Consider the following 20,864-nt stretch of genomic DNA (forward strand, 5'->3'; position numbering starts at 1 on the left):
CATGCATGTGCTCATCCAATTTCACGGCAATCTGTCTTTACATAGAAATACATCTTGTGTGTACATTTTGTCCTTAAAAAAACATTTGGTTGTGGATGTTTGTATTCGTCTCATGCTGCTCCGTCTACACGGCACCGGAAGGCATCCTGGGAGAGTGAGATAGGAGTAGAAGACATGGGCTAAATGTCTTCACAGCACACGTTTGCTCATTTAACTCAAGACATCAGCAAAAGGCTCCATTATTCACATGTTCATTTACATTCATGCTAGTCACCCCCATCACCACCTTGTATTAAAACAACCCGATGGAACACTGGCTCATATGACTACAATTTTTTGTTCTTTCATTCTCTATATTTGAATCATCAGTTAAACACTTGTTCTAGTCACTTTTCAAAATACAATGTTGGCTAATTGTATAGCTGGGGAATCGAAGAATTGTTTTAAGAACAGTAAGCTTAGTGTTTTTTCTTAATGGGTGGGAGAAGGCAGTTTTGAAAAAGTTATTGTCGAAAGCACGGAAGATATCAGGATGGAAAAAGAAAAGGAAACTGGATTCTATAAGATAAACCACAATGCATTGTTTTAAGAATCAATAGTATCAGTATAGTTTGCCATAACTTCCAATTAGTTTCCTGGAACGAGCTGTATTATTTGGTAATAATCATAGGGAAAATATACAAAGAAAATATATATAAAATTAGTTTGACTTTGTTAGCTTGTGCTACACACAAAAACAACACCACACTTGTCTTGTCTCATCACAAACATGGTTAAAGTGAGAGGAAAATGTATACAAACATTACAAATCATTTTACCGGCCGTGAACCAAGAAATTGTTAACTTCCATATCTTACAAAGAAACAAGCACCATATTAGTTTAAACTGGTGTACTGACCATAATTCCTTAACATGCATTAAGTTATATGACACTTATGAGACAATACATTATTTGATACCTGATTAGAGCACAGCTTGCTCTTTTCTGTCACTGTTAAGGAGAATTTACTGACACACCAGGAAAGTTTGATGTTTCCCCGATGCAAAAAAGGCCAAATTTATATTTTAACCAATCATGCAACATGAGAACACTTTGTCGTTGCATTTAATACAAAGACTCTTTATCAGCATCGATAACTAAACTTTTCATCCATTAGTAAAGATTTGAATGTCTTTGGTTTCTTCTTCATTCACTGACTCGTTTGGTGTTGTCTCCTGTGAAGGATTCTGGTTTTCGTGGGGGTAAAACCCCTGAGACACATTTGACATGTAATCTTCCTCAAGACTCTCTGGTAAACACTTGTTGAGCTGTATGATTTCGTAAGTTGCACCATCAAGATTGTCTACAAGATTGGACATTTCTGTGTTAACTTCAGTTACTATGTGAGAGAGCACACAGTTCTTTTTAAAAATAATATTCAGAAAACTACCATCACGTCTAAGAGATTGCTTTACTTTTTCTCCTTTGTATGCATAAACAGTAATTGCCTGAACGAGTGTTTTTAGTGCTGGGTTTCTCATGATTTTCACTATATTTTTCCCCCCGTTGATAACACACTAAACGTCACAAGATCATCAGAGGACCCCTTACTGCAGGGACGAACAGAGACACTCCCAGGCTGCTTTGGCTTACCTACAGTATTGATATACTTGACAGTTAAACGCTCATCTTTAATAAAGCTACGTGGAAAGTGTGAACTGATAGCTTTCCCATCTCTTACAACAACAAGCTCTTTTATTTTTTGCAATTCCTCTAAATTGTGAACTTCTTTTCAGTGATTCCTCAACAGTTCCTAAATGGCTGCAGGTAACAGACGTGGGCAACTTCCCTTCTAAGTACCACTCGAATGAATGTGTTGTATGTGGTTCCTAAGAATGAGAAAAAAAAATCGTAGTCAATTCACTCAAGATGAATTTATCTTTCATTCTATTAAAACTAACCCCACACTTGTCTTGTCTCATCACAAACATGGTTAACGCGAGTGAAAAATGTATACAAACATTACAAATCCTTTTTACAATCATGAAACAAGAGGTTATTAACCTACAAACCTTTGCAACAAGTTGTAAATAACTACATTGACTGTTCTCCACATTCTGTTTGTCTGTCTATTCTTTAGGAAAGAGAAATGTAATTAATAGTAATATCTGATAACTTGCATGCTTCAGTTTTTGTAATTCTTTCATAAGAGATATACAAAAAAGGTGAAAAACTGAAAATCTGTGATTACAATACAGCTTTAGTTAATCTAGTAAGACTTGAATGTACTTCTCATTTCACTGGGAGAAAATATCTACCTCAACAATTTTGTCCATTTGTTCCAACTTCTGTTCTGAGGATCCCAGGCGAACAAGAATTTGACCTCTACGAAAAAGGAAATACATATGATTCATTTGAATAACTTAAAAGTACACCTTATGAATCAACATACAAAAAACCTAAATAATAATACCAATAAACCTAAAAACATTTTTATACATGCCCTACTTTCTGATGGACAAACCCTCTTTCACTCTGCTACAAAACTAGACTTATGTCTAAGGTTTGTCGCTGTACACCCACGTCTGCATATAGAAGAGAACTGTAGATTTTCTAATTCCTTGTTTGGTATAATGTCCCTAATGTGCTAAAAAAAGAAAGAAAAACGAAAAAACAGCAATAATAACTAAGTCTACAAGCCTTTGTCAATAAAACATTGACTCTATGCCACTAACAACAAGCATCACCTTTAACTTCTGTCGAGTTACAGTTTGTTCGGTTTAATTTATTAAAATTAAAATATAGTGGTGCAAACTACCACACTTATAGAAAAAATACAGAAAAAACTTGGATGCATTTTTAAGACGCTGTAGTATAATAGTTACAGATAAACAATTATTTAAAATGTTGTTGCATATCTACAGTGTTACTTACCACATGTAATGTGTGCTGGGACGTCTTGTACCCTCAGTCGGCTCACAGCGCGAGTCTACTCGCATCGAGGAGTAGCACTTGGACTGGCTTCTAAGTTTAGCTCCTTCGCCTCAGCTAACTGGGCAGCTTGAAGTAGGTGGGCGTGTTTCAGCGACCGGTCTGCATTCGTCCGTGCCCCCCCCCCCGCCCGCTCCATCCCTGGAAAGGAGGAGTCGGCCCTGCCAAGATGGTGGCGGCTGAGCCGTTGCTGAACCTTCCACTTTGGCTTCAAATCCGGTCTTCAGAAACCTATGGGTAACGCCACGGACGCTATGTCCATCTTTATGCACATTCTATGGTTGAAACCTAACAGCTGCTGACAGATCTGAGGTCTTATTCAGGTATAGTTTGGTTTCCAGCGTTTCTCATTCATTTAGCACCAAAGGTGTGAGGCTACAAATGTTGCGAAGCCTAGAAGGCTGGGGATAATGGGTACAGTTAGTTCATAAATTATGAAAAACGAACATCTCCCGTCCACTACACATGTTACTGTTTATCCTAATAGTAATCATGAAAAAATATATAAGAACTGAATCACCTAATTCAGTTCTCTTTTTTTACTTGAAAGGAATACAACACTAGAAATTGAAAAAAAGTAATCAGTGCCTATTTGTATTTACATATGTTTTCAGTTCTAGTAAGCAATTACTACCAATATATTATTTTTCGGGCCCTTCCTAGATTTACATGAACGTGGGTCACTTGCTAACATGCTAGTGTCGTGTTGATGATAGGTTTGTTAAAAAGTGCAATTTTTAGTTTCCCTCTCAGTGGAGATGGCTGCAGAGGGTCTGTGTCACTTCCAGAGCTCTAAAGCAGTTTCATGTTGGGGAAAAATATGTGTGGATAGAACCGCAAATGTCTGCTCAGGAAGGAGGTGACAGGAAGCAACCTTCTATGGGCAGGCTGGAGGACACTAACATCTCCTGGTGTAAATGTGAGTATGTAAGTGTTATTTCTTATTTTTGATTTTCTAGATTTTTGATTTTCTATTTATTTAATCAGACAGTCTCATTAAGATTAGTATCTCTTTTTCAAGAGAGACCTGAGAACAAGAAACATTTATAATAAAACACAATCACACAACTAGGAATAGTTACAATAATCATTAAAAAAAACTTGATAATAAAGTTTTTAAAATTTGCAAGGGAATGTAGCAAGGGAAAGCTTACAGAGTCTTGTGAAGAAGCCTGTATGCCGATAATGAACACTTAATTTATGGTTCAGATCTGTACTCTAACAACGTCTCAACATAAAAGACTAAACCAAAACTCATTTACAAACACGAGTTGGGGGATCTGAGACTTTTGAATCTAGTCGTGTAGCCATTTAGTTGTGCAGACATTTAGTTCTGTTTTGTGATATGTGCATGGCTCTAGCGTCAACTCTGTCTTCACACTTCAACAATTGAATAAAGGTTCGATTTTAAAAACAACCCCTCTCCTTTTTCTGTGGTATATAAATAGCATAAACTGTGGCCATCCAAGCTCATCCTTATATCTTTGAAACTCAGCCATTTGGTCAAAGTTGCAAAAAGCAGATAAGGTTGCTTTGCTGGAAATGTGTGTGTGTGTGTGTGTGTGTGTGTGTGTGTTTGGGGGTGCGAGAGCGAAACGTAGAGGTGATAAGAAGCTTTGAGTTAGGAAAACACTTGGCTGTCGTTTGTTTTCGGGATTTAAGAAGCTTTGACAATTTCGTGAGTTTGGAAAACACTTGGCTGTCGTTTGTTTACGGGGTTTATGATGGGGACCCCTGACCACCTTGTGTAGCACATTTAGGTGTGTGTTGGTGCTGTGTGTTCGTGTGTGTTTGTGTGTGTGTGTGTGTGTGTTTGGGGGTATGGGCAAGAAGGTCAACGAAAACTATAAAACAATACGAGTTCAATATGAGTTCAATATGAGTTCAATACGAGGTCAATAAGAGTTCAATATGAGGTCAATATGGCGGGTCATAAAACTGTCAGATTAGAGTTTGACGAAAGGTGGACCATTCTACTCTCTTGGGGCTACAGATTGATGAGATAAGCATCGTGAAAAGTAGACTCTAACTTTAAACCATACAATTATGTACGTAAAGGTTCAGTCCAGTTGTCCATTTTATTTACTGTTGTGTAAATGGTTTTCTGGCTGCAATGGTTAACACAAGTCACATGAAAAAAATCAGATTGTAAATGTACATTATATTAAGCACTTGACTAGCAAAGAGCACAAAAAGGCTGCCATCTTTTTTTAAGATATGATAGCAATATCAAAACAAGGCAAGAAAGTGAAAATAAGCCTGCTGTCTCAATTAAATTGCATACAACTTAACTCATTCCCACTATGAATAAAACAAAAATTGAGTCAGCGGGTTATGAATACATTTTTTTCTTTTTGTCTTCTGAGGAAAAATGGTTTGAGAGCCACTGATCTGGCCAGCAGCAGTCCTCTGCCCTCTCTGGACCAAAGTGACGGACAGACCGACTGCACAGACAACATACGTGACTCCTTAGACCCCTGCTGCTGGGGGAGCAGAAGTAGAGATGGACACGGCCCCTGTGCTCTCAAAGCAGCTGAGTCCTTGAATATAGATTTACCTTTCTCTTCACCTCACGCACCTTTGTACACTGTACTCACTGTCAGCATAGCTTTGTGCATATATTCCTGGATTAATACATACACGGGCTTTTGGGGATTATATTATTTTGCTGCGCGACATGCATGAGTCCGTGGTGTGCACAAACAGGCGCTCGCCTTCTTTGTGTCCGTGTGCATCAATGAGGGGAGGTCCCAAAAAACACGAAGCAGCCAATCCACGGGGGAAAGGCCGAGAGAGGGCTGCACCGCTCAGTGCGCGATGACGCATCGGACGACGGAATGACAGATGAATGCGCAGCGGCGTTCCCATGTTTATTGGCGGGTGTCGGGAGGAAGAGGACGCTCGCCTGAGTTATGTCTGCACATTGTCGGGCTGCAGCGGAGTGGCGAGACTCCTGCGTGTTTCCAAACGCAAATCTTTGGTTTGTAAAATATCTGCTGCCGCTTTGGGTGCGTGTGACCGGCGGGGCAAAACCACACACAGTCCGAGCTTAAGTCGATGACTGAAATGCCCATCACTCCAGCTTCTTGCACGAACAGCGAGTCTCTACCTCCTTCTTCCCCCCTCGTCTTAATGGCCGGGGGAGGCTTTGTGCATTTCTGTGGGTGGACGAACAGATAGGCAGTTTCATTGTTCGGCAGTGGATAATGATGATGGATAAAGACGTTGATAACAAACAGGGGTGGCTACATGCCTTGACTGAGATTCAGTCCATCCCTCTCTCCTTCCTTCAATGCCTCCCTCTTTCTCCTTTCACCAAGGTGTCAAGGCAGCATGATAATCATCCTCCCCTCTCCCTTTCTCTCTCGCTCTCTCGCTGCCAGTCGTTTATGCACAAGCTACCATTACTGTTAATTTGATGACATTTTGAGTTTAAGGTAACAGGGTTCAAACACAGTTACGTTATGGGGGCTCGGTGCCTTCCATTTGGGAACTAAAAGCTACCTCCCCACCGTTTTCAAGTCATACTTTGACAATTAGTTAGACAAGGGGGCGTAAGGTTGAAGGAATTACTGAGGTCTGGCTGGCATTGTTCGAGGGTTTGTTTCCCAAAGGGTCCAGGCAGAGTTGAAGGCAGAGATCTCCAATGGAGCGGGCGGTTACGGGAGGCAGGAAAGTGATCCAAAGACAAAAAAAAAACAGGTTAGGTTCAGGTGGACGGGCGCGGTAACAAAAGACTAAGTCGAGCGGAGGTGTCGGCCGAAAGCGTGTCTATCGGGCAGAGTTTCAGATCGATGGGAGGCTTATCATTAGATAGTGCTGTGGCTTGCGGTATTGATCGCATGATGAAACTCAGATGTGCACAAGTGTTGGACAGAGATCAGGAAACCAGAGGCTACGGTCCAGTCAGGAATACACAGCCAGGAGCGGGACCCAAATGAGGACATGAAGGCAGAGAAGGAAAAAAACAGGGAGTAGCAGAATACGCAGAAAACTGGGGATGGGTAATACGCTCGTATTAAATATGAAATATGTGACAGCTCTCTGCCAGTTTGCTAAGCATAGGGACTGGATGTGTGTGTGTGTGTGTGTGTGTGTGTGTGTGCATGCGTGCTTGTGTAAAGGGTCCCATGGTGATACCATGTGGCCCTTTAAAGTCCTTTAAATAATTGTAAAGCTCTTTAAACGTGTCAGCCCCTCAGAGCAAATCAAAGCAACTCATGGATTGTACCCCCCACTCACATGAATACACTTGAATATTTAAAGTGACACATACAGTAATCACAGCGAAGCTCATACATTCCAGCATTAATAATAATAGTGATAAGTGATCTCTGTATCAAGACTGGGTGTTATTATGCAGATTAGACTCTAGTGCTTTACCCTGCCAACGTGTGAACCTTTTTGAAAGATAATCTGAGCGATGAGAGGGAGATTTTTACAAAAAACATTATAACTTGAAATGATACAAAGGAATTTGAAGAGAAAAACAGAGACCTCTGTATGATTATAGACACAAAAATCAATGGGTCTGTGAATTAAATCAAAAATAAAATCTGTTCAACTGTTGGCAGGATGTTACATGAGTGTATTAGATAGGGGGAAAAAACAATACATGTTTTTGTTGTTCAATCACCGTGTTAATAGCAGGACCACAACCATGATTTCAGAAATACTGGAGCCATTCCCCTCATTGCAAATAAAATCTCGGTATAAAATCTATTGTTATTTAGATTTTGACTGTTATTTTACTACTTTAATTATTATTATACTACATTATTATATTCTCCTTATTTCCCAACATAAATGTCTTAAACACTGTTTGTAATCCTTCAACATGTCAACCTCCAGGAATAAAATTACAGAGAAATATTTTTTTTTCGCTGGTGCAATAGTAGATGTGGACTAAGTCTGAGAATACAGAAATAAGCCTTAAAATACCCACTTTGCATTCGTTTAAATTATTAATTATTAAGGGGATCAAAACACCAGTTGTGGTGTCTTTAGCCCTGATTTGTTCCAAGGTCATTCTGCATTGATTGTCCAGTTTCTCACAGTTTGACTGTGTTTTTGTTTTTTTAATCTTCACCGGGACACTGGACACTCTCTGATATTCTACAGTACATGCTCTGGAACATGGCGAGGCCCGAGCGCTCTTTTGCAAGTGAAGTGTGCCCCTGCCCCACAGCACAGACGCCCCTCTCATCTCCTTCATGTATCCCCAGTCGTGTTTTTCTTACTCCTTTGATAAGGAATTACCAGGAGGAGGAATGGAGGCCTCAAAGGGGCTACGTTTTTCATGAGAGTCGTGCCTAACATTTATAAATAGCAGCAGAGACTTGAGGTAATTATTTACCTGGATAAGATTACATTTTTTTCTATATGGCCATTGATGGAGAGTGTTGGTAAATAAATGGGACATTTCAATAGTCTTTGAACTGTCTCATCTTACTTAAGTAAATTACTAAAGTTAGACACCTTTTACCTTTATTTTGAATCTATACGCCCATGAGAGACCAGCACACACAGTTTACTTGACAACACTCACTCACCCATGGTGCACAATACAAACCCAGTGCGCACACTATCACCCCAAAACAGTCCAAGGGTTTGCATAGCAGCCAGAGTACTACCACCTCTTCAGAATAACTGAGTTTCAATGTGGAGACCCTCTCCTGTGGAATACATTAAAGGGCAAGCGTTGCTGCCCGAGGAATTACCATCACAAGGCGCCCGTGTGATTATTATCAGCAAGGCCTGGCCTCGACCAGGGAGCTACTCTTGGAATTAATGAGCAGAGAGGAAGACAGAGACAAAGATGGAGGTGGAACAACCCCGCCACACCTATCAGGATTCATCGAGGGAACAATCCACACTCTCTCTCTCCGTACCGGGGGAGAGCTGAAGCGAGAGAAGTTCCCTCTGCTCCTGTATTTCCTGGGAGAAACGCATTAATTCCGGGAGAGATTATGGCAAATTATGAATGATTATTTCACCTATCGGGGAGATGCGCTGGATCTCGCAAATTGCATTTAGTCGTAGATAAGCTGGGGTCCCTAAATACAGGCACACATTCAATAATGTATCAGGGGTTGGCATGCATAATTAATGCGTTATATGCACGGTCACACCTTTCTCATCTCTGGACCCTCAGAACCTGGGCTCCCCCTATTCTGTCAATCTGTCGAGCAATTAAAGTGAGACCCTCTACCAGCTTGGGAGTGAGGGTGGGAGCAAAAGGCTGTGTGAGTGCTTCATTTTCCAGTGGAAAAAAATGATGGTTAGAAGCATTTGTTTAAAGGTAGGGTGGGCGTTTGTTGTGAGAAGCACTTTCTGTCATATTACTTGAAACCCTCGTAACAAACCGATTGCGATGAATACATTGAAAGATCCGACACTGAAACAAAAACAATCCCTCATCTGTGGCCGCGGCAGCACTGTAAAAAATACGACCAATCGGGAAGTTGTGACCGGAGGGAGTGATTGGTTAAACCGTCTTTCTCCTGCCTGCGCGCACTCCGCTCGCTCACCAGACAATCGGGCGCGCGAGTCGGATTTTGCGGCGATTTTCGAAATCCCCTACTCATCCTTTAATCATACGACATATACACCCAAACTACCGTAATGGCTCACTAATCACGTGTCCGGCTGCCGAAGCTTCGCGAGAAATATACTTCACCAGAGCTGAGACGGCGAAAAAAACCCATTCCTCTTCCATCATTTGTGCTGAATGAGAAAGCCCTCATCATCTCCAGAGTCTGTGTCTACGACGCGTTTTTTCTTTTAATCACACCCTCACAAGCACATGGATGCAACTGGTTGCCTTAATCAGTACAGAGACACACACACTCCATCTCCCTGTTTCCTGATAGATGTCTCTGCTATCTACCCTCCTCGCTCTCGATTTCAATTTCCCCCCTCTTTTGTTTCCACGCTGCCGGCTGAAGATACTTTGCACGTGACTTCTGCGCCGAGCCACAGAGAGTCCGAGAGCCATACTAAACCTTTTTTTTTTTTACCCACAATTTCTATTTTCCCACTCCCATTTATGTCCTTCATTTGTACCAGCGCATTTGAATCGTTCCATTTCCGGCTCATGCCGCTTTCCGATCACACACGTGCCTTGTCCATGTGTGCCAGGCGTCCTGCGTATTGATTGTTTAGTGATGATGCACAGGTGTTTGTTACGGCGATACCCATATTGATTGTGTTCCGTAGCCGCATGCTTCCTCTGCAGTCCACGTGTGCTTGGAATCGAGAGTTGTCTCAAAAGGGTCAACAGTCTGGGAAATGCGATTCGGCCGCTTTCTCGGCAACAGTTGCCACGCATGCCGACAACTCTCTCAGCTTTATATTCAGCTTACAGATCTTAATACAAGGCCGCAGCCAACGTTATTCCTCCTTTATTCAGACTGAAAACAGAGGGAATACGTGTAATATGTGCCATATCTGTATTTATTGTAGTGTGCCTTGAGATGATGGCGCCCATGTTGTGATTTGGCGCTATACAAATTGAATGGAATTGAATCGAACTCAATTGAATATCGAATTAAATTGAATTAATGAGATAACAATGTAGCTACAGGAGGCAGTCGGTGAGCTGACATCTTGCCCGGCTACGTTCAAAGTTAAGGAAATGCAATACCTAATTTATACAGATTAAACAAGATCATTCTGTTTAATCTGAAACTACGACATGAAGCCACATCAGCGGTATTGTCAAGCCTTTCATGTATCTCTTTGCAGAAAAGCAAATAAGCCTAGTTGCCTCTTAATTTCAATTGCTGTGCTCAATTTCCCACCACACCTGTTCTCTTTCCTACTCTAACCCTATCAAGTTGTTATTCATCTCAGTGTCCTTTACTTTCCGTTGCCCAAGGCCCCGTGTCTTTCTAATACAAATTGCCTTTTTGTCTCTCACACCTTTCCTCTCTTTCATATTCTTCTTTTCCCTCACCACCATAATCTTCTGACTCACTCTCACTCTCAACCAGCTGCAGGCCCCTGCTGCCTGTTAGTCCTGTGAAACTTGTTAATTAAATCCGCAGATTGAAAGACCCCGGGGAACAATGTTTAATCGATGAGCACAAATAGATGACTTTCATTCCACACAATTCCTCCCATAACGCCCGCCCAAAACTAGGCCCCGATTGTCTGCGTGTGTGCGTGCGCGCGTGTGCTAGTACAATTACTAAGAGGCCATCCAAACAGTGCAAGAGCGATCTCAATCAGCAAATGCTAACAGCCTCCATCTCCCTGTGTTACGGAAAGAAATTGTTTTCTCTGCACCGCGCATCACCTCCATTTTTGTTATCTCCGCACTTCAAATGTCCACTTTTGCCTTTACCCCATTTCCCCTGGGCTCTGTTCTCCGCCCGCCTCTCCTCTCATCTGCTCTTTTTGCTGTTGATGTGTCAACTAAAGCAGGAGAGACTATGCTTCCGCTGGAGACCTTAACAGACAGGACGTTTCCTCTAACCCGCGGCTGTCATCGCGCTCCCCGAGCCACGCCAACTTGTGAATAACTGGCGGTTTACAAGGAACAGAACAGAGGTTACGTGCAAATTAAGTTAAAACTGTGCCGAGACAAAATTCCTGTCTCTCTGGTCCCCCTTGATCAACTCTATCAGTTAGTCGGGATGGTTTCGTTGCTTTGTGCAATTGTTCTCCCCTGTTGTTTTCTGCTGTCCGCACCCCCCATCCCCGTTCTTTTGCAGGTATGGAACATAAATAAATAAATAATAAAACAGACAAGGGAGTATATTGAAACTCTCTTGTTCAAGTAAAATCTGTTTGGCACAACAAGGTATTCAGCTCCTCATACTGTATACCAGGCTGCGGGGCAGGACAGGTTAAAAATAAAACTGTGCCGAGCCATGTACAAATGAAGACAAAATATTCATGCGTGAAGCGCGGCACGAGTGCATGTGCCCTCTCTCACATACTAAGTGCAGGCGGCAGTCAGACAGAGGGGGGCCTGGCCTTTCTTCGGCTGCAGGCGGTGCTGTGATTCGCCCAGCTGTTCGTTCGCCCCTGCAGCTGACTCTTTGTCTGACCTCAACATTTCCAGCAACAACAGCCCAACCCAGCTGGCTGCAACGTAAACAGCGGCCAGGACGACGCTGTATTGCACAAAAGTCCCAGAGAACAACATGACTGTGATTCATCGGGGCCACAACAACAGATCTGAAAAATAACCAAAATAGTCCCAATATATGTTGGATAAGAGTTCACTTTTCACATTCCTTTTCACCAAGGTATACAGAAATAAATTGGTTTTTTAAAGTCACCTCTTAAAACCCAATTTGTTGGACATTTCTTTCATAACCAACTTAGTTGTCCTGTTCTATATTTTTCTGGTCATTCTTCTTTATTTATGTATTAATTTTGAGTTTTGGCAAATACTGTAAGACTTCATGTCTACAGCCATGCAAGCAGCTATGCGAGGTTGTCCTCAGGCACAGAGAATTGATGGAAGCTAAATGCTAAGGTCGGCTGGCGAATATCCTCACCAACAGTGCAAACATGCGGATGTTGACCACGTTCGCCGCCCTAGTTTAGTGTGTTATCATGCTCAGATTTGGCAATTCTCATTAAGCAGAAAGTACAGCTGAGGCTAATCGTCATATCATCAGTTTTACAAGCATTTGGTCATAAACGAAATATTGGACAGGTTCAATTTTGACCTAAAGATGACAATGGAGGTTGTGAGAATTGATCCTGAATGTTTGTCCACAATCCATGTGCTAATCCATGTTCTAAGAACCGCCAAAAGAATCTCATGGTCACAAAAAAAAATAATTGAAGGGCAGCAGTCGTTGGGATTCATCTGATGATTGTGATAATATCTGGACAAAATTGTATCTAATAGATGTCTCCAACTGGACCAAAGTGGTGGACTGACCATCACTACAACCTGCTAGTATGGCTAAAAGATGTGATGCTCTAATATCAAAAAAGCAGAGAAATAAAAAAAAAAATCGATTGAGAATTCAACCCCCTCCAGTCAAACGCTCAGAGATTGCAGAGGAGAAGTCATATGTACTGTATGCACACTGTAGGTTTCTATGCATTATATCTGAACACTGCACCTCCTTTGATTAGACTTTGATTGGATCTGCGTCTTGTGTGGCCCCCGTTGGTGTTTTTGATTGAAACTATAGCAACAGGCATTTACTCAGTGAAATAAAATAAAAAAAATGCTAATTCAGGCTCCCTTGTGTACTTGTGCTGAAAAGATACAAGATGTGACAGAAACACTGCTCCCGTGCACTTTGAGCTGTTATAGTAACAATTATCCTTCGTTCTCTTTTGCACACTTTTTGTTTGCATCTTTTGTCTAATGTTTGAATTAATATAGACCTTTCAGTTTACAAAAATGCCTTTATTGTATAAGTTGATTTCTAGAATATGTAACCAAATCATTAAACAAGCATTGTGTGTATACTACTCCTCTGCGTGCACCACTATATATATATTCAGACCATGAAAAAACTGTAAACAAAACATATTTTATTCAAAAACTTCAGACAACCATGAAGGCAAACAACTTGAGCAATATAAGTGTAAATGTTTCCTGTGTCGCTAACATGCGCACGTATTCCAAAAAGTGATATAGTGTCACAAACATTTCCTCAGAGGGGTAATGATGCGTGAAGCAGGTGGTATACCGCTGATTGGCTGTGGGTATACTGTGGCCCCATCTTATGCATTTCAAATGACTTTGCTTCTATAGATAGGTGTGCTTGAGATGCAGACGTACATATTCCAGATTAGATCTGTACACTCTCATCTGCCCTGTTGATCACACACACACACACACACACACACACACACACACACACACACACACACACACACACACACACACACACACACACACACACACACACACACACACACACACACACACACACACACACACACACACACACACACTCTGTCATTCCTCTGCTAAATATCCCAAGAGAGCGGTGAGTAACTGAGCTCAGGACTTGTGGTGTGGGGAGGTGGACAACAGCAGAGATTTGTGTCTAAACGTGGCAGCCTGACAGCCTGTACATCAACGACCTCCGAATGCTGGCCTAATGCCAGAGTTTCGATGAGTGTGAATAGGCTCCATCTCCAAATGCACGCTGCCTTTTGAGCCCGGAGCAAGGAGGCGAAGCAACTTCTGCTCGCAGATCATATACCAGTGGCCATCAACAGAAGTTTTGAAAGCAGAAAGTGTTGGGGCAGGGCTTTCAAATGAAAGAAATAGGATTTTTATTCAACAATAATTAGACAATTATTGTTGAATATTTGGGTTTGGTAAATCATTCCTAATGAAATTCCTAAGTGAGGGGCTTTGTTAACCAAATTTTTAAATGAAATAATATTTATTTTGAAATAGGAATAATTATTTGCTGTTTTTTTCCAAATCAATAAAACCATCCTCCCATGCATGATCATGTTTTGATGCAGCGTATGCACAGAGATGAGGAGAGAAAGTGAGAGCGGGGGGAAAGAGTGACTGAGCAAATGAGATTCGACTCATTATAAAGAGTAAAACTACACTGCAAATCAACGTGTGGTGCATGGTCAATGTTGATATTGTGGCAAGTTGCCACAGATAAATCAATGCATGGGAAACAAGAAGAAGAAGAAGGCATTACAAAAACAATTTCTTTTCCCTCCTCATATTTTCTGAAATCATTAATATTCTGCAGGCCGCCAGTTAATGATCACTGTTACTATATGTAGAATTATGGGTTCAGGGTGATGATGAAGGGAACGACAGAGGTCCTATAGGCTGAATACATAGTATCATCAACTGAGCCTGTCTCTAATTTAAAACAAGACCCGGGGAAATTGCCCTCAAGCCCAATTAACGTCAGTGTTTCTATCCGTGTGGCAGCACCAATCCCACTGCTGGTTTCCAGCACCAAAAACCTAGAAAATCTTGAGACATTTCTCAAAAGAACCCTCCACTCAAAAAGTGTGTTACTTCCCTTGGATATTTGACTTCATACAGACTGATGTTCGTGCATCTTTCCCGTGGGGGGTTGTGCGTATAGGGGGAAATTCTTGGTTGGAGATGTGCATGTGCGAGCATCATTCGAGGGCATTCAGTCATGGTCCGAAAAGCTTGTGTGAAGTGGTTTATCTTTGTAGAATTAAACATGATGGATTGTGCCGTTAGAGACTGAAGCCCAGAGCCACGGGCTTCCTCACACTTTTTTTTATCCAAGGAATACTGAAGTGGCAACAAAAAAATAATAATACTGCAAACAATTTATTCTGGGGTTAAAACTGAAAGTAGATCTGTGTGTAAGTATTTATTTTATCAAACAAAGCCTATATGTATTGATTGAACTAACATAAGAACTATGTGTTATAATTGTGATTGTTGTCGGATATAATTTCAAAGATGTTGTCCACGTTGAACCCCTTTGAATCACATAGTCAGAGTTCTTCATCAGGCTAACAATTCCTGCAGTTATACTCTTCTACATTACTCTACGTCTATCAAACAGTGAGTGAGCTACAGCGCTGTTATGAGCCAGTGGCACTGGCTCATAACGATCCCGTCATTTCAGAGCCAGCAAAAAATGAAGAATAAAGGGGAATCAGCTCAACTTCTTCTGAACGGTATATGCAGACCAGCGGTTGTGCTGGTGCAGGAGCCCTGAGGCAGCGTTCTCAGTGAAGGAGTAAATGTGCTTTTAAGAATTTTATTTCAGTTGTTTATTGGACTTTTTTATTGTGGAAAATCCATTATGAACAAAATATTGCTTCGATGCAGGGTTACTTTTACATTTTCTAAATAGTAGCCAGAGGGGATCTTTAAAGGGAAAAATCTGCTTAAAAAGACCTGCGTTTGTGGCGAGTCTACTCCACGCTGCGCAACAAAAAATGTGGTTTACAGCAATTCCGCTTTTGAAGTCCCCTCAATTCCAGATGAACTTTGAATTCCCTGCTAACGGCTCCCTCCGCTCATGAGGGTGAGAAGAAAGAGAGACCCGCGTGTTCAAAAAAATTCACAAATGATCAGATGGAAATGCATGACAGAGCTTTGACTGATGGGAGAGTAAACACATAAATTCTCCATCATCAAGTCTATCTTGACCACACGCTGTTTTCTCCATTCAAGTAAGCACCACAGTAGGATATTAAAAGCGGTGGCAATCAACTGCAACTGGTTGGATGGTGCATTACAAATTACCCCCCAGGATCCTCAAGGAAATCACATAAACAACTCCCTCAAGGATAAATCTCACATGCATCACAACATTAGGAGAAGACGAATCTTGAAATCATCACGCATCATCATGGAAGAGGCTTTTTAAATCGCTGCCTATCGATAAGTACTGTAGGGAGGCGTCCTCAGAGATACCTTTAAACACTTCAAGTACGTGCAAATCACTTCAAGCTAACTCCCTCATACGTTCACCGACATGCAGCTTACAGTGTTCAAGTTTTACCTCTTCCCCTCCCTTTTTTTTGTTTCTGCAGAAAGCTCAGACCTGAAATTATGCTGAATGAAGTGTAAGTGTAAGTAAAGGTCAAATCCTCCGTTGCCTTCTTCATCTGTCCACTCTCCTACTAAGCGGAGCACGGCCGACCTTTCGTTCAACTTCCAGCGACCTCAAGGGCAGCAGAGCGATTAAATATGCAAAGCCTGCTTTAGGGAAACACAGCAGCAACCGCAGAAGCGCAGACTCGTCCGACCTTCAGTAACATTTGTTGTCTCTGAGCAAAGCCGTAATTAACTCAACATTTAGTGCAGATTGTCCAAATTGCCAGAAATAAAAAAGAGAGACAAATTACAGTACGTTCTCTTAGGATTCTACCTCGCTCGATGGTAACAGCTGTTGGGACATCTCCCAATAATCATGCCTCTGAGACCTGAATCACTGTACAGACGGATCATCGCGCCCACAAGTTAATGGTGACGAAAATGAAAAAATGCCTTTCGCCCTTGTGTCTGTGGGCGTGTTGTTCTGCAATCGATCGATTTAAGACAAATACGTATAATGTCAGAAAAAATACTTTTTAATGTTGTCAAAAAAGTATTTTTGCTGACTCAGGGGCAAAAAAAAGAAGAAGAAACACTTCCTCCAAAAGATTGTGACTTTGGGTCGTACCAACCAACACTTACGTAACGCCTACAGATGTGTGTGTGTGTGTGTGTGTGTGTGTGTGTGTGTGTGTGTGTGTGTGTGTGTGTGTGTGTGTGTGTGTGTGTGTGTGTGTGCACATACTCAGGCAAGGAGCAGGTATTTGTGACAAGTGCAAATTGATACTGTGCACAGAAGAAACTATTAGTAAATTAATATATCAGTGAATATGTATGTTTTTGAGTCTTGGTTAAGCGATTTGAATACATGAGCTCCGGGAAAATTTGCATTTTCTCTATGTTCTATATATTTCATAGCCTAAAAACTTAAACTGCCTGAACTACCTCAGTATGGAGGGATAGACTGCCATGTGAAATTTCATGGCAAGAAGGTGAATCGTAATAATCTGGCGCCGACTGCAGGTTAAATTAAACTCATCGACATATCCCGCTCTAATTTTGACATAGACATTCACGCTCCCCAAAGCATGAACCCCATTTACACTTCATCTAGCACAATCAACAGGTCAAACTTTTATCTCCAGTATTTAAATTTTTAGCAATAATTCATTTTGACAATTAATTTGTAATTCAGTGTTGGCATCAATACAGTACCCACTAGCGTCTCATCATTTCTGGGCTGTAATATTTGTGTACCCCTTCTCCTTTTTCCTTCCGGCGCCTTATAAAAGTGCTCAAAGCTGCACTACTGTGAAGCTAAGATCTTTAAACGACGTCATTCACCAATCCCTCGATACACAATTGCTTTGAAATGTTCTGTAAAGTCTGTGTCTCCTCTCACCACCATGCAAACATGTTTGGTACTGCATGTATACAAAAAAGGACACTTTCCAGTAGACCTATTTAAAACAAATACAAAGGATATGTACTATATAACTACAAAGCATGATATGGAGAAAAGGCCTGCACACAAAGTTTCAACGTCAAATATTGTCATACTGTATTATAAGCGGGATCCAAGGAAAAATGTATTCTAAAAGCTTTTCACAAAATTAGACCTATTCTTTTCTTTTTCTTTGCTGGTTTCATGTCACACAGCCCATTTAATTTACACATGACACTAGGGCAGAGAGCCATGAGGTATATTTCCTAAATACGTCTGTAGCATTAATGTATTACGACCTTCTCTCTATATTTCAACAGGGCACTTTCACCTACACTTATACACTATGGCGTGCAGAGTCGCAGCCAGGATAAAATATTCAGTCAGGGGCGTCTGGCGGTGGGAGAAGGTCGCCGCTGATTTAGAGCATTGTTGGCTGATGATTTATGTGTATAAATGAATCCGGAAACACATCTGGGAGCTAATAAGGCGTGTGGTCTCCTGTTCAGTGAGCAGCCATTTATAGCCAGCAAAGTGGCAAGAATCACAGGTGCTCCTCTCTGGTGGGTCAAGGGTTACCATGGGGACAGAGGAGAAGGCTGGGATGTGCAAAGTAATGTGACAGTATGGTGCTATGTTGTGAATGAAAGTGGTTAAGCGTGAACTGAAGCCTCGAATATATTATGAGACGACAGGCCCCCAGGCATAGACATGTAGAAGGCCCCACAGACACATATATATACACTGAACAAAATTATAAACGCAACACTTTTGTTTTTGCCCCCATATTTCATGAGCTGAACTCAAAGATCTAAGACTTTTTCTACGTACACAAAAGGCTTATTTCTCTCAAATATTGTTCACAAATCTGTCTAAATCTGTGTTAGTGAGCACGAGATAATCCATTCACCAGACAGCATGATTACTGCACAGGTGTGACTTAGGCTGGCCACAATAAAAGGCCACTGAAATGTGCAGTTTCATCACACAGTAGAATGCCACAGATGTCGCAAGTTTTGAGGGAGCATGCAATTGGCATCCTGACTGCAGGAATATCGACCAGAGCTGTTGCCCGTGAATTGAATGTTCATTTCTCTACCATAAGCTGTCTCCAAAGGAGTTTCAGAGAATTTGGCAGTACGTCCAACCGGCCTCACAGCCGCAGACCACGTGTAACCACACCAGCCCAGGACCTCCACATCCAGCATCTTCACCTCCAACATCGTCTGAGACCAGCCACCCGGACAGCTGCTGCAACAATCGGTTTGCATAACCAAAGAATTTCTGCACAAACTGTCAGAAACCGTCTCAGGGAAGCTCATCTGCATGCTCGTCGTCCTCATCGAGTTTGTCGTCGTTAACGACTTGAGTGGACAAAAGCTCACATTCGATGGCGTCTGGCACTTTGGAGAGGTGATCTCTTCACGGATGAATCCCGGTTTTCACTGTACAGTGCAAATGGCAGACAGCGTGTATTGCGTCGTGTGGGTGAGGGGTTTGCTGATGTCAACGTTGGGGAATCTAGTGGCCCATGGTGGCGGTGGGGTTATGGTAAGGGCAGGCGTATGTTATGGACAACCAACACAGGTGCATTTTATTGATGTCATTTTGAATGCACAGAGATACCGTGACGAGCTCCTGAGCCCCATTGTTGTGCCATTCATCCACGACCATCACCTCATGTTGCAGCATGATAATGCAAGGGCCCCTGGTTGCAAGGATCTGTACACAATTCCTGGAAACTGAAAACATCCCAGTTCTTGCCTGGCCAGCATACTCACCGGACATCTCACCCACTGAGACTGTTTGGGATGCTCTGGATCGGCGTATTCGACAGCGTGTTCCAGGTCCTGCCAATATCCAGCAACTTCGCACAGCCATTGAAGAGGAGTGGACCACGTTCCACAGGCCGCAATCAACAACCTGATCAACTCTATGCGAAGGAGATGTGTTGCACTGCGTGAGGTAAATGGTGGTCACACCAGACACTGACTGGTTTTGCATCCCTTTGTGGTAGTCACTTATACACTGCAACCCTGTTCCCTTCTTTACCTGGAGGAGGTGTACAGTACGTGTGAACGCAAGAGGATTTCCGGACATTAAAGGGGCAGTAAGCGATTCTAATCCAATACACGTTTTGTAAGAATCAGCGAATATTTGTACTCACTGTCCGTTCTGTGCAAAACAAAATGGTGCGGCACACGACAATGAGTGCAGCTCGTAATCATCACTCGTCGACACGTTAAGAGACATGCTGGTGGTTTTGGCCTCCTGGTTAGCGTGTATAACAAAGTCCCCGTAATGTTCAGTTGTGCTGATGTGTTATAAGAGCAGGTAATTGGTCAGGTGACGTTTCTATTTTTTTCAGTTCAGTAATCCATCCGCGGCCTTGGCTATACCGCAACACCTTGTCACATCAATGATTTAAGCGCCCAAAGCATCACGGGACACGTGCCTCTCAAAGTGATAAATAGCTGACACTTTCTTATTCCCGTAAAAGACCGTGGGACGCTCTAGCCCTGACAAAACAATCGCTCACCGATAAAAAAACAAAACACTTTCTCCAGCCTTTCATTCCCTCCACGGCAAAGCACCTGCTGCACCTCACACTGGCCTCTTAAAACTTTCTGTTGCTCCGGGAGGGAGCAGCTCAGCTTGCTCTGCTTTTCTTTTCTTTTTTTATGTCGTGCAGCAGATAACAATCTGGCTGCAACGTGAAAGTGCAACACAAATGTGAGACTCGGCTCACGCGGCACACAAAGCTCGTCCGGGGAGAGCGGCGCGACAGAGAGGATGCTTGTGGTGACGCGACCTGAATCACAACGTCCCATCTGGATAATTGGTTGAAACGAGCTGCGAGGGGCCACCTGCTGACTGTCATTCAGAGCTCTCCTACACGGAGATTTGTGCCCCGACGCCGCTCACAGCGCAACGGAGAAAGAGCAAAACCA

At 42.2% G+C, this 20,864-nt stretch overlaps 1 long non-coding RNA gene across 1 annotated transcript; it reads right to left on the reverse strand.

Annotated features, from left to right (window-relative positions):
• Window positions 1-513: 513 nt before the first annotated feature.
• Window positions 514-2,994, reverse strand: LOC118290896. The gene is made up of 3 exons (XR_007030283.1): window positions 2,915-2,994; window positions 2,299-2,365; window positions 514-1,869 (listed from the first exon to the last, which is right to left on the reverse strand). It is a non-coding gene; the product is annotated as an uncharacterized LOC118290896 (long non-coding RNA).
• Window positions 2,995-20,864: the final 17,870 nt, after the last annotated feature.

The sequence above is a fragment of the Scophthalmus maximus genome, chromosome 21 (assembly GCF_022379125.1).
Source record: "Scophthalmus maximus strain ysfricsl-2021 chromosome 21, ASM2237912v1, whole genome shotgun sequence".
NCBI classification, from domain to species: Eukaryota; Metazoa; Chordata; class Actinopteri; order Pleuronectiformes; family Scophthalmidae; genus Scophthalmus; species Scophthalmus maximus.